A 13,120-nucleotide genomic window follows, 5' to 3' on the forward strand; every position below is an offset into this window, starting at 1 on the left:
ATTCATTTCTGTGAGTCGAAGGCCCGGTCAAACACACGACCAACAGAAGATGAATGAGGAAAAATGAGACGGCGAATCACTCGTTGCCCGGTACCGGGCCGCGGCCAGGCGGTTGAGAAACACTGGTCTAGAGGCCAGTGGTTATATATTAACTTATTGAATCCGCGGCTCCCCAGAATAGAGTCGAGAAGAGCACTTAACGTACACGACAAGCACTTTAAGTACTGGCCTGGGTTCAATATTCTCGAAAGTGAATATTCTTTATACAAATCGTCTTAGAAGCCATCCATCCGTTATTAACTGTTTTACTCACTTTGTATTTTAATTTAACTTAATATTCTATTGACGAATGTTATACTCAGATAACGAGATTTAAAAAAAAAAAAAAAAATATTCATTAAAATTAACGATTATTATTTTATCATTATAAATGAAGACTAATTTAAAAATATCACGCAGAAGTGGTTTTACTAGACTAACTATGAAAAGATGTCGCTATTTTAAATCTTGGTCAGGAATATTGATTCTTGTAATTGAAACGGAGGAGAAAAAAACTAATTACGGCAAAGTCTCATGATGATAATTAGATATTAGTTCAAAGAAATAATTACTGCAAATTTAGGTGAATTATTTGGAATAAAGTGGAATAATTATTTAGACAGCTACATATATCTAAATCAGGGTGTGTTTCTCGTGGGTACACAAACTTCCTTTGTGTTCGTTGAAAAAACCGATTCCAGGTGGGTCCAGTGAAAACAGCTCAAGAATCGTTCGCAACACCGTACAAATTGCTGAACAACCAATTGCGAATGCTTTCATTGCATGATCTGCGCGCTAGTGTATACGCGCCTTTAAACGTCCCCACGCAAGATGGATCGACGAGATCAGAAAAATGGCTGGAGTCAACTGGTTGGCTAAAACATGGAAAAATTTAGAGGAGACCTTCATCCAGCAGTGGAGCGAAAATGGTTGATGATGATAAATTAATAAAAATCAACCATATGTAAATTAATACTTGTAGTTGGACTATCTCGGGTGCCCTTTCTAAGTCACACTTCACATTTTTAATGCTAAGACCATACGTCCCGTTTTCACTAACCAACCTCTTCTTTTATTATAATTATTTTTTTTTGTCTTGTCTTCGTAAGAATGCTCATTTTACCACTTTTTGAAAAGAAGATTAGAAAATTTCAACCCTCTATATGGTGTACACCCTCATGGAAAATCTATGAGTATTAAATTTCCTACAAAAACGGATATAAATGGGCGCTGTTAAAATATTTCTAATTGAAACAAGACATCAGCATAGGAACATGATTAATTAGAATCAACATTTTAATTAATTACAATGGCCAATTAAGGATGAAATGCAGTTTGCCTTTATATTTTCCTGTTATCTATAAACCAGATAAAATCTTCGTAGCAGAGTTGAATGGTTTTTACTTCAAACTTTATTTCAAATTCCTTATATAATTTGGGGGAAATCAACTAAAGCCGAAAATTTCAGCAGCTCTCAAAAAATGACTCGAAATCAACTCTTTCTAGATAAAAAAAAAAGTACTGTACCCTGTACAGCCGTATTTTTTTTTTTAATTAAAATAACACACTAGATTTTTTAAAATACCAAACAAAAAAAAATTGGGAAAAGAAATCGGCATAATGTATTTTTCCACCATGTATTTGCAATTTATATTCATATACATATGTTACTGCCAAAGCTCACAGCCCAGCTGACCCTGCCAATGTCCGAAATTCCGTCTTTCACCGATCCATATGATTCGGGATCATCGCTACGTTGACGAATTTTTTTGTGATAATTATGGCCATATTTGTAACTAGCCATAGCTAACCATAATTATTACAACCCTAACGATCAAAGGAATCTGAATATCGATATCTTAGTGATTCATATATAGCATAGCTGCCAAGTCTCCCGAATTTTCCGGGAATCTCCCGAATTTTAGCTTCATCGCTCGACCTCCCGAAAAGTTCTTAAATCTCCCGAATTTTTACGAAAATCACAAAAATCCCTAATTGTCCCTAAAAATTCCCTACTTCGTTAAAAAAAAAAATCCCCGCTCATGGAAACAATCCCTAAGGAATTTCTTGTGGGGCATGAAACCTCTTTTTTCCCCTTTCGAAATGACGTCACACGTCGTAAATGGGGAAATTCCCTTTTTAAGGAAGTTTTACAAACCCTCTGATGGTAACAAGAAAGTTATTTGTCTTATCGTGCAGGGCAATGGCTTAGCAGCCAATAGTCCTGGATAATAATTGAAGATTATAGTGACGCGCATATGGTCAAAATTTCTTTTGTTGAAGTTACGTACGTGCGATATAACAAAACATGAATACTGATGAACAAAAACATATTTAATCAATTTTAAAGATACTTATACCCCGATGAATTTCCTTTCATCAAACGTTCCAGAAGAGGGCCGACTTTTCCTTTTTGTACAAGTTGTGCTACGGACATAAACATCGGTCATGGAAAGACTGCCATCATCACTCGTGAAATGAAAAAAAAACCATCAAGCAAGTGTCACAAAAAGTCAGTGTTCTTCAAAAATTGACGGTGTTTTCCTTCATCTTCGGATGATTTTGGGGTCATTCGCGCAGAATGTTTGTTCACAGCGTTTCTGATTGAACACAATATTTATTTTTACATCATTGAAGTTTTGGCCTCCAATTTCACTTGTTTTTTGCGTAGGAATTTCAGATTCCCAAGGGTTTTACTTCCATGTGTGTAAAATCCCTATTTTAATTTGACTTCAGTTTTTGAGTAGGGATTTTATTCCCTACGCTTTAACTTTTATGTTTGAAAAATCCCTATTTTATTTGGAAAAATCCCTATTGTATTTATTAGGGAGTGGTTTTAGCATAAAATACGGGTTTGCGCGAAAATCTCCCGAATTTTCATTTTCAAAAGTTGGCAGCTATGATATAGGGATCGACATATAGGGGCCAGTCAAAACCCGAATTTCGCACATTAACCGGATTAACTGAGCCGGCCAGTTCGCGAAGTGGCCAACTTCGGGCTTTGACAGTATCATATATACCGGACGATGGGGAGTTAATAGTTTTGTTACTGTATATACAGGGTATCTCATACATTCGAAAATGGTTTAAAAATGTAAAAAAAAATGAATTTGTATATTTGAATGCGGTTTGCAAAAGTTGTTCTCAAGGAAGAGGTTTTTTTTTATATACAAAAAAATTAGTAATTTTTGTCGATAGAGGATGCTGTGCACGAAAGCTAATCATCACCGGACGTATGCAAATCAGCGTCCTATGAAATGCGTGGTGACGATTAACAGCTCATTTCTGAATTTTCCTGTTACTGACACTTACATAAAGCCGGGTTTTCCTAGGAGCAGGTTTTTAAAGCATTTGCAGCGTGAAAACGCTGATTGGTAAAAAAAAACTTGAATTTCTGGTTTTTAACCAATCAGCATTTTCACCCAGCACACGGCGCAGAAATTCTATTCCTAGGAAAACCCGGCTTAAGGTTTTCATTGTGATTTTGACATTGGTGGAAAAAACACTATTGGTGAAGTTTACCTGAGCCACGAATCACCGGCTGAAGATTTATGAATGTTTCGGACACGGTTCGGGACAAATCACTCCGGTCGAACTGGTTTCCCTCATCTTCTATTGACAAAAATTCGTACTAAAAAAATTTTTCTGTACCAAACTATTTAACAAACTGCATTCAAATACACCAATTCTTTCAATTTTTATGAATTTTTATAATAATTACGAATTTGCGGGATATATCATGCACAATATTTCGTAAGTAATTTTTTTGAAGGAAAAATAATTAAGCCTCAAAATTTTGCGTCAGTCACATATCACTTTCTAACGGCACGTCGGGATCGGGTTCAGTTTCCCCAAGTCATTCCGACTGACCTTTTCCCAATGAAAAATTTCATCACCCCCCCTTGATCAACGTCCGATGACATTTAAAAAAAACGCCGGAACGGGTTTAAAATGTCAAAGTTAAAGCTGATAAAAATGCATACATTCCACATTTTATTGTATCGCGGATGAATGTGGATATAATCCTCTCTCTCTCGTGGTTTCGAAGGGAAAAGAAAAATAATCCCCCCGAAGGCACGTAATAATAACTCCTCACATAATAAAAAAATATTCGCGTGGAAGCATTTCTATCAAAAGGAAAAGAAGCACCATCAACAGGGCAACCAAACGTAGGATGATGGAGACTAGCAATGCTGGAACTAGTAGGTCAACCCTTCTCTCTCTTTGCTTTCTTATTTTTATTTTCTTACTTGAAATGAATAGAAATGGCTTCTTCTTTTCTCGCCGCAGTCGCCGTGTTTAAAACAAAAAAAAAAAAGGCATTTTTTTGCTCCTCCGGATATTGCATTTGACTTCGTGTGTCTTGATTGTGTGGTGTGGTGTAGTGTAGTGAGCGTTTAAGTAAAGGATTTTCTTCGAGAGTGGTATCACTCGTCTTTTGTGCCAGTTGGGAACGTGCCCAACTTGTTGTCCGTCGTATAATAGCGAGGACCCCAAAGTGATTCTTTCTTTTTTATTTTGTTTGTGTATATTCGTCGGTTGGTTGTCTCTTCTCTCCCGTAATCTCTTACCTGGTATAGACAAGAGACGTCTTTTTAAGACCTGGCTGGTGTCATGGCGATGTAAGATTGATTGCGGTTTCTCTCTTTTTCTTGTTGTTTTAATGCTATTATGTTTCCCGATGTTTGTTCTTTATTTTAATCACGCCTTAGGTTTTATGTCAGGTGTTATGTTTGCGGTTTTTGTGACATGTCTAAAGACGTTTAAAGGGACGTGTTAGATGTTTAAAAAAAAAAATGGGTTAGAGATGTAATTGATTGTTTTTAGTGAGGGATTTGAATTGAAATGATTTGTGATAATGTTTTTAATAATCTCGGATAATCATCGCGAGATAATCTCGAATAATCATCGTGTACATATTAAGAGATTTACAGTAAATCCTGGGTTTATCGAAATTAATGATTTATTCTTTTATAGAATTTTTATTTTTCTGATAATCAATCGCCCGGCAGGGCCGTCTTAAGAGCATCAGGGGGCCCCCCGGGCCAACTGATTTTTCGGAGGCCCTACCAAGTAAACTCTCGACAATTTCAACCAGTTATAACTTTTGTGAGGCCCTTCTTCTCTTGAGGCCCCCGGGTGGGCTCGTTAAGATGGCACTGTCGCCCGGTAATTTCTTAGTAGGTGATACTTTACTTTTTATCTATACAATTATGAGATAATTTCAAAAATAATCAGTGCTAATATATCGAGAAATTTACTCTTACTCTTGTGTTTATAAAAAATCAATAATTTAATTTTATATGAAATTTTTATTTAAAAGTCTCTAATTATTTTTTTTTTAGTTCTGGGAATCTTGAAATTTCAATCGATTTAAAAATTTTGTGATTACTGCAGTTTAATCTTCATTTGGTAGATAATTTCACAAATAATAAGGAATTGTATATCAAGAGTTTTAAGCTTACTCTTCTGAGTTTATTGAAATTCAATTATTTATTTTTTATGAAATTTTTATCAAGAGTTTTAAGCTTACTCTTCTGAGTTTATTGAAATTCAATTATTTATTTTTTATGAAATTTTTATCAAAAGTTTTTAGCTTTTTTTTTAGCTCTGGGAATCTTGAAATTATAATTTATACTGAAATAATTTGTGGTAATTTACTTTAAATCTGTATTCGTGAGATAGTCTCGAATAATAATCGTGTACATATTAAGAGATTTACCATCATTTCTGAGTTTATCGAAATTATATAAATGATTTAATTTTCTTGTAAAATTGTAATTATATTTATTAGATAATAATTTTTTTAAGTTTCTCGTTTTTTTTCCCCTAGTTCTGAGAATCTTGGAATTTCAATAGATTCAAAAATTATCTCTGATATACTACATATGTGAGAGAAGCTCAAAAATAATCAATGCTAATAAATCGAGAAATTTACGCCGACTACTGTGTTTATCAAAATTATATATATATATATTTATTTACTTATTTTTCATGGAATGCTAACGCTTTTATTAGAAACTTCTACACAAATTTTTACGAGATCTAGGAATTTTGAAATTTCAATTTATTAGAAATTATTTGTGATAAATACATTTTAATCTTCGTTTGTTAGATAATTTCGCGAATAATGAGGTCTTTTATATCAAGAGTTTTATGTATATAACTAAGTTTATCGAAATTCAATTATTTAATATCTTTATATATACAGTCAAACCTTGTTAATGAGTCACTCTTGGGAGAGCAAAAATATGACTTAGTAAGCGGGGTGACTCGTTAAACGGAGTAAGACATAGCTGTACCAATTCCTGCCTGAGGATAACTGGGACTTCCAAAAAGTGATCCGGTAAGCGGAGTGACGTGTTATCCGGGTGACGCACTAACGAGGTTTGAGTGTATACTGTAGAGTTATCATTTAAAAGTTTCGATTTTTCCCCTTAGTTCTGGGAATCTTGAAATTTTATTAATTCGGAAATAATTTCCGTTCGATTTACATTAGCCTGTGCGAATTCAAAGTTCAATGAGATTAAATATATACAAATTTAAGTTGACTGTTAAGTTTATCAAAAATCAACGATTCAATTTTCCTAATGAAATATTCAAATTTTATCAAAAATTTCTGTAAGCACCATTTTTACACATGTTTGAACTTAAAGAAAATTTCAACTTTTTATGTTTACCGTTTTACGCCAATTTTTTTTTTCTAAAACAAACCGGTAAATCAGAAATTGATTCACGAATAGATTTATTTCTATGTAAAAATAACTTCTGGAATATATTTCACATACATTACGCCGCAGCATTAGCAACATCTCGAAATTTTCAAATTTAAATTTTCCGAATTTATTTATTTTCTTAATTATTCATCAATATATGTCAATCAATACATGCATAATAGGTCCATTTTACACTTCATGGAAACATTTTACGCCGTATTCTTCTTATGTCAATATTGTTAAGAGAGAGGGATTATTCAAAAAATATACACTACACGTGCAAAAAAAAGGAAGAACGTGCGCATGCAAATTTTTTTCCCCCTTTCATACACAGTCTAACACGGTTATAACGTCAATGATTGGTGATCCGGGCTGATTCCCGAAGAGCAAGGATGTTTTCGACCTTTTAGGAGAGTGCGGGTCGCTTCATTGTGATTTCGTAACGTGTCGCGGGACACTTAATTAAGTGATCTGTAAATGTGCTACGGGCCGCTCGAGTGATCTGGAACTTTGCCGTGGGTAGCTTAAGTGCTCTTTAACTGTGCCGCGTTGATCTGTAAACATGCTACTGCGGGTGATTTGTAAATGTGCCGCTGGTAGCTTAGGTGCTCTGGAAATGTACCGCGGTGAGATGGAAATATGATGTGGGTCACTTAATTGATCTTTAGAACTGCCGCTTAAGTACTCAGCAACTGTGACGTGGTGATCTGTAAATGTGCTTCTAAGTTCATTTTTTCAAAACTAGGTTTGAGGGCGCGAGCCACATCACTATGACTCCGAGGGCCACATTTAGCCTTCGGGTCATTAGTTGACCATGTATGTCGTAGAGAATGTTTATGAATTGTGGTTGTGTATAACGTCGTGGAAACCTAACAACCTTGGATATAACGGCACAATTTTCGTCTCGCTTTTGTCTCTGTTTTTATGACGTTCGCTTCTTGTTGACCCATAAGAAATTGGGGCATTGATTGACAACTTAACGTGGACAAATTTTTAGCAACCTAATATGACTTTGACAAATTTTTTGTCCGTGATTACCTAATATGCCTTTGACAAATTTTTTGTCTGTGATTAGCAACCTAATATGCCTTTGGCAAATTTTTTGTCTGTGATTAGCAACCTAATATGCCTTTGGCAAATTTTTTGTCTGTGATTAGCAACCTAATATGCCTTTGGCAAATTTTTTGTCTGTGATTAGCAACCTAATATGCCTTTGGCAAATTTTTTGTCTGTGATTAGCAACCTAATATGCCTTTGGCAAATTTTTTGTCTGTGATTAGCAACCTAATATGCCTTTGGCAAATTTTTTGTCTGTGATTAGCAACCTAATATGCCTTTGACAAATTTTTTGTCTGTGATTAGCAACCTAATATGCCTTTGACAAATTTTTTGTCTGTGATTAGCAACCTAATATGCCTTTGACAAATTTTTTGTCTGTGATTAGCAACCTAATATGCCTTTGACAAATTTTTTGTCTGTGATTAGCAACCTAGTATGCCTCTGACAATTGTTTTGGCTGCAATTGGCAACTTCCCTTTGCACATATGACTACCTTTTTCCTCCCATAATTGGCGATATCCCGTGTGGGTCCTGATCTTCCGTATTTTTTTAATGGCTCAGATTCATATATTTTTCGTGTTTTGTGTATTGATACTTTTCTATCAAAACACTTTTCGCTGGCCATATTTGAACCACGTGATGGAGGTTGTGCAGCTCCTGGTATAAAATATACGTCGAATTTTGTTATTTAGTGATTATTCCAAACAACATCCGTCCCTGATTATTTATCGACGGCAAAATGTTAGAAACTTATTACGCATTTATTTTGTATATATATATATATATATATATTTTTTTTTTTGCGGTCAAAATATCGTGTCGCAGGGAAATAATTACGGAACCCACCTCGTCGTAGATTATGTTCGATATCAGCACCTATCATAAGATAAATATGCGGATGTTTTGTATTTTTTGTACTATGAGATGGTTTCAGATATCGTGATGTTACTTAAAACGAAACTTTCGATTGTCTTCTTATTCTCAATATTCAAAGAAAAGCTTGTAATATTTTCAATTATCTCACGTGCAATTTCCTATTTCCTGATGGTGGTTAACCACACTCTTCGAGAAGAGTCAGTGCGTGTAAAATGTTTGGAATCCGAGGGTTCAAGTGTCAGTGGTTTTCATTTTAAGGGGGATGAATCGTAGCCAATATTACCGCAAAAATGATGAGGATATGAGGCTTCATGAAATTTTAATGAATCTTCATATACACGTTGCATAGGTAACAGGACGTAGGGCATTTTACTGGCGAACCGTTGATCCTAAAGGCGTACAGTGGAACCTCCCTTAACGGACACTTTTTTGATCCCCGGTCCCGTGGAATAGGTTTTTAATATTTCACTCAGCGGTCAGTATAAAATCAAGCTATTTTTTTTCAAAATTCTAATTTGTGAATTTTTGTTCATAAATCGAGAATTTATCATATTCAACAGTGGTTATGCATAATCCCAAGCTCGTATTGGTAAATATGATAATTCGTCAATTAATTATTTGATTAACTGAACATAACTAAGATCCAGGATGCTTATTCCGAATGGTAATGTTGGTTTCGTTTGCACGTGTGAAGAAAGCCAACACTGAAAGACTGATAATGTTATGAATGTTTTTATCTTCTTCACACTTATTTTAATTTAATTTAATCTTTATTGCAAAATATGTGTAGTGCACGTGTCATGTACAGGTAAAAATGATTAATTGGTTTAATGGAGAGAAGAAAGGTTACAAATTTTTTTCTATATTTTTATCAAATTTTCCAACTTCATTTCGGAATTATGCATAATCGCCGGTAAAAGTGATATAAATGTACTGAAATTTAATCAAACGTTCTTTATCGAGAACGATTGATGATTATAAGCACGACCACCGTTGTATCACTTTTACACAGAGTAACATATAGGAACCAATTGCGTCCGAAGCCAAACGTCGTATAAATGTGTAAGTCGTAGAAACGAGATTCTACTCTGTATTGTTTCTCCCCAATAGTGGACACACCCAATTATTAGCGGAGAAAAGTTTTGGGGTCCCATGGGTGTCCGTTATCGAGAGGTCCTACTGTACTTCCAATCAGAAAAAAGTATTCAAATAACGTGTAAAAGAACTCATATGCGTGCCATTCATGTTGCAAGGGGTTGTATATTTATCAAAATAAAAATGCTAACTTTTTATACGGACACCTTGTGCTAAAAAATCAAATTACAAAGTTGTTTCCCTGGGTCTCCTGATGCCGACAAAAAAAAAAAAAAATTCCACGTTTCCAAGTGCAATATTGACTGTGATATTACCAATATATTGCATAAACAGCGTTAAATACGGGTAAAACAGTTTACCCGTATTTAACGCTGTTCTTCTCTAACTTTCCTCCGTTTTTCGAACTCAGATATCTCATTGTGAATATTGCACTTACAAGCGTGGATTCCCCCCCCCCCCTGGCATTACCGGAGAACAACTTTCTAATTGGGTTCTGAAGCACACAGAGATCTCATAAAAAGTTATTTTTATTATATTTTAATAATTATACAATCCCTTGCAACATGAATGACATATCTGAGTACTACGCGTTATTTTGGATACTTTTCTAATTAGAAATATGCCTCTAGGATCAACAGTTTGTCAGTAAAGTACCACACGTCCTATTATGTGCTCACCCTGTATATAACTTAGCATTATCCACAAATTCCAGGGGAGGAAAAAGGAATTTTTCAGTATTTAATATCCAGGTGGATTCTCTCTAATGTTTGTTTATGTCGCGATGAGAGTTGTTTTTCGCTTTAAGAAAATGATTTTCTCTCAGGGTCGCGGTTAGTCCTTGTATTTATATGCTCTCGAAAACAAGGTCTAAAGAAAAAAAAAAGATATGTCTGGTATTTGAAGTATTTATCTTTTCCCTGTACTTCCTGGTCATCCCTTTACTCCATGTTGCTTAATGATGATCAATTTGTCGTTATTTGACGGTGGGGGGAAAAAAGAAGACTTATATTTGCGAACGTCCTCTGGCGAGCTAAAACCTGTCCAGTGATTACATTGCTTCCTCTCTCTCGGTTGTAGATGAGGCACGTTTGTGGTAGGGGTCGTCGATATCGGAAATTAAATAGGATCGATCAATGGCCATGCATATGAATCGGGTCGTTAGAAACGACTGAACGGGCTTCTCGTACGTTTCTTTTTTTAAGCGAAAGAAAAACAAATTCTATGACTTCACTTCTATTTTGCTTCGTTTCTCGAATATCAACTGTGAGCTGCTGTCGGGCTCGGTTATAAGGGCAGTGAAGATTCAACGAAATTTCGTCGTCGTAGGCCTAATTGTAACCGAGTTGTCGTTACGAACCAAAATTGGCGTTATTAATATTGATTTTTTTTTGATGAAAGATATCAATCAGATGCAATCGAATACTGTGCATAAAGTTGATGTTTCATAGTGGTTAGAGAACAATATTTTATCGAGAAAGATACGGGAAGTAGGATACATAAGCACGCTCTTTCGCCAAAAATGTTGCCAACTGTGGGTCAAATTGTTAAATATATCTTATAAATTGCAGTGAAACCTCGATACAACGATATAAATTCCTCTGCAACGATATTTTTTCAAGTCTTATTTATAAATATCTATGCTCTGTCAAACTGCTTCCTCTCGATGTAACGATAATTCCGCTACACAGAGGAGCATTTGAGCATGTATGCTTTACGGCAACGTTTATATTCACATTCTAGTAGTCTTTGAGTTCCCATAGCATTCTCGTTCACAGCACCACACTAGAAAAATATGTTATATAAATACAACGCCACAACAGGCAAAATGCCCAACATAACAAATATGGATGTCATATATTTCAAAAATACAGCAACCCAATTAAAAACTAAAATTATAAACAATATATACACATGATAAAATACTATACAATGCCCATAATGTATTTATGGTTGTCTTATTCTCTAAGTATGGATAGCTTCTCGATCAATGCTCACTTCTTTTTCCCGAAACCAGCCATTACTTTTGCAATACATGATAGAAACAACGGCAAGTAGCAAAACAAACACTTTATGCCAGTGGTTCTCAAACTTATGTCATCCGCGCCCTTTTACCCTATTCATGGCTCATCTGCGGTTCCTTATAATAGTTTTATCGATATTTGTACTTTTGAAAGCACCACTTCGAAGTGTAAATAGACACACACACAAAAATCAATATCTCTGGCTCGCCTGACAAAAGTTAGTGACGCCCCTTAGTAGCTGTGACGCATGCTTTGGGAAACACTGCTTTATGCGTTCAATGACAGCGCTTTGTAGCGGTTCAAAGCTTGCATTACGGAAATGCATTTACGATAATATTATCATAATGCATGGCCGTAATGCAAGCGTTTTTGTGTGTGTTTGCAAACAAAGCATGCTAGTTTAGATGTGTGTGTTCTATCACCCCCTCCCTCTTAAAGTTTTGCTCATCAGTTCTGAATAACCCCGTATATCAGATTCGTATCCGCTTCATTACATTTCTTAAACTACCCGCCAGTTTTGTGCTTGAGAAGATGGCCCCCCTTTCCTTTCTATAACATTGGTATTTTGCACACCGGGTCACCGAAAGCATAAATGTACAGGGTGTTTGTAATTAAAGTTCCCGTACTCCGTTTTCCTCAAAAACTACTCATCCGAACACAGCCAAATTCTCAGGATATCCTAACCCTTTAAAGGGCCGTTTTTTCTAGTAGTGGTAGACGTATATTAGAATATTTTTGGCATCGAGCTTATCGTGGATATTTAAAAATTGATGAATTTTGAGGGACGTATACACTTCTCACGGCCTTATCAAAGGGTTGATGAGACTCATCGACGAGAGATTTATGCATTACGCAAAGAAAAATAGTTCAATTTTTTACCCCCAGGGGGAAAGTGTGGTGCTTGCATTTCATTTTCGTTTCCCCTCCCCGTGGTTCATATAGCGTATATACAAGTTTCTATGGAATTCTTCCATCAGAACGGGTGCTACAAAAGTCTGAGTGATTTCAGTATACTGACACTGCTTAGACCTATGTAGTGCCCGTTCTGGAGCACGTATTTCATCGAAACTTCTACATATACTATATCGACCAGGGGGGGGGGGGAAAGGAAAATGCAGTAAAAGCGCCACACTTTTCCCCCCGGTGGTCAAAAATTTAACTATTTTTTTATTGTATAAATCTCTCCTATACTCTATGGTACTTAAATTTGGCTATGTTCGGATGAATAAGTAGTTTGTCTTAAACACTAAAGTACGGAAAATTTAATTATAAACACCCCGTGTACTTGTCAGTTATGCTGCGTTTCTGTGTTGT

At 35.5% G+C, this 13,120-nt stretch overlaps 1 protein-coding gene across 4 annotated transcripts in view; it reads left to right on the forward strand.

Annotated features, from left to right (window-relative positions):
* The window catches only part of raw (NDT-like domain-containing protein raw), a 128,734-nt gene that overhangs the window by 56,177 nt on the left and 59,437 nt on the right, over positions 1-13,120 (forward strand). The window contains exon 1 of one of the 4 annotated variants that reach the window (XM_089234400.1): positions 4,223-4,241. The exons of 2 other annotated variants lie outside the window; for them this stretch is intronic. The gene's annotated coding sequence lies outside the window, so the exon portion shown is untranslated. Of the gene's footprint in view, positions 1-4,222; positions 4,242-4,537; positions 4,662-13,120 lie in introns of those variants that run through there. One more of the 4 variants, XM_089234398.1, reaches the window with a different exon arrangement.

Source organism: Pholcus phalangioides, unplaced genomic scaffold (genome assembly GCF_987345545.1).
Source record: "Pholcus phalangioides strain wild (caught in Gottingen) unplaced genomic scaffold, Ppha-v1.0 ptg000008l_1, whole genome shotgun sequence".
Lineage (NCBI taxonomy): Eukaryota > Metazoa > Arthropoda > Arachnida > Araneae > Pholcidae > Pholcus > Pholcus phalangioides.